Source organism: Euprymna scolopes, chromosome 9 (genome assembly GCF_053919585.1).
Source record: "Euprymna scolopes isolate OS-2025 chromosome 9, ASM5391958v1, whole genome shotgun sequence".
Classification (NCBI taxonomy): Eukaryota; Metazoa; Mollusca; class Cephalopoda; order Sepiida; family Sepiolidae; genus Euprymna; species Euprymna scolopes.
This window is the reverse complement of record NC_136490.1, coordinates 139,873,836-139,876,065: the sequence shown is the minus strand read 5'-3', so window position 1 is coordinate 139,876,065 and position 2,230 is coordinate 139,873,836.

Genomic DNA, 2,230 nt, shown 5'->3' with positions numbered 1-2,230 from the left:
AAAGTGAATGTACAAGTTCAATGTGTAATATGATACGTGAACTTCCGGTAACTTTCGAAAAAATAAAAAAAGAGGCAGTAAATGACATTTTCATTAAGAAAATGAAAAATCAATTGGGATGGATAAAAAAAAAATAAAAAGGTAGATCAAACAACGCCTTTTTCCATCTGTGAAGATGTGCTCGTGTATGGTGAGAGGATCGTAATTCCACTAACGTTACAGAGGAAAATTCTGAAGGAATTTCATACAGGTCATCCGGGCATTTCGAGAATGAAATCCCTTATGAGAGGATATGTGTACTGGCCTGGTATGGACAAGGAAGTTGAAAAATGTGTCAAGACATGCAGAGGATGTCAATTAGCAGCTCGAGATCCTCCAGTAAAAACGACGCCATGGCCAAAGACGGACCTACCCTGGTCACGTCTGCATATTGATTATGCGGGACCTATAAATGGTTATTTTTACTTGATTATTGTAGATTCTTTTTCAAAATGGCCAGAAATATTTAAGTTTAGACATCCAACAGCAAAAAACACTGTGAGTGCGCTTAATGAAATTTTTAGCCGTTTTGGAGTGCCAAAAACCTTAGTGAGCGATAATGGAACAGCATTTACTGCTCATGAATTCAAAGAATTCTGTGACTCACTAAATATTCTACATATGACAACACCTGTGTACCATCCACGATCGAATGGGTTGGCCGAAAAATTTGTAGATACGTTTAAAAGGGCACTTAAGAAAAATCTTACTACGGACACAGACGAACAATGTATTCAAACATTTTTAGCAATTTACAGGGTGACACCAAATCCTAATAATAATGTCAATTCTTCCCCGGCTGAGCTAATGTTTGCAAGAAAGATAAGATCTGTCTTCGATAGGCTGCTACCAGAGAAAAAGAAAGTTTTCAAAAAAGAAAACCTTAATACCAAGTGCTTCTCCCCAGGTGAAAATGTATATTTCAAAAATTTTCAAAATGGACGAAATTAGTGGGTTGAAGGTATTATCAAAAAAAAGGATTGGGAGCATGGTCTATACCATCCAAGGATTAAGTTTTGTCTGCAAAAGACACAGAAATCAAATACGTCCCAGACTGTCTCCAAATGTGGAAGAGACACCAATGGAAACATTGTGCGATATTTTTGATATACCAAAACCAGCGTGTGTACCGCAAACAATGAATATTTCGCCTGAACCGACCATACGGGCTGGACAGAAACCTTTACCCCGGGTAACGCTGACCAGAAGGAAAAGCGCAAGAAAGAGAAAAGTTACCAGGAGATTAAGCCCTGACCCTAAAAGGAAGAGGTATTTAAGCTAAAATCAGGAAGATTTCAGCTTCAGGGGGAGGTGTTGTGAAGGAACATAACTGGCTATACACCGGTTACAAACTGTATATATATATTGGACTGTTTGGCAGACAGCGGCAGACAGCGGCAGACAAGCAGTCGCAGTAAGACGGATAGTCTTACGTGTTGATTATCAGACTTTCTTCCCCATACTTGTTACTATGTACTTCTATTTACCTAAGGCGAGCAGCCTTACGTTTCTGTATTATAAATAAACCCCATTACACATACCACTCGGTGTAACTCACGTTTGTCTTTATTTCCTAAGTATTTAGGAATATAACAGTTTCTTTCCTTGCACATATCTCTGAGATATCCTCCCTGCTACTTATTTCCCTAATGTGCTTATATCCAGTCCAAAGTAGGAAACTGAGAGTACTTATATGTGAGATAGTGATGGAAATGTTGTCTAATAAACGCAAGCAAAACAATAAGTTCTAGAGCATACATTAAGAAAAATGAAATATTTTATATATGTTTAGAATGGAAATTTACATAGATAGAAAAACAGAATGTTTATTCATATTTTCAACTAAGATATCGAAATTGAGTCGATAATTTAAGAGCCGTGAATTATCCACGAGTCTGACAAATCGTAATGACAATATTTCCACTCAACTCTACGAATTATATTTCGTTAAAAGTTATTAATAAGAATCAGTGTTCATTTGTTTTCATTGCAGAAAGAAAGTTCAGTGAGAAAAGTTTGGAGTATTTAAAAAGTATTCATGCATTTTTTTTTTTTTTTGATGAGCAGACGATAATGAGAAAAGTTAATGAGTTGTGTGTCTACCTGCGTTTGTTTATGACTGCGTGCATGCGAGAGTTGAGACTTCAAGCCCGACAGAATGAGGAGGAGCGGGGGCTGAGGTAAAATAGAT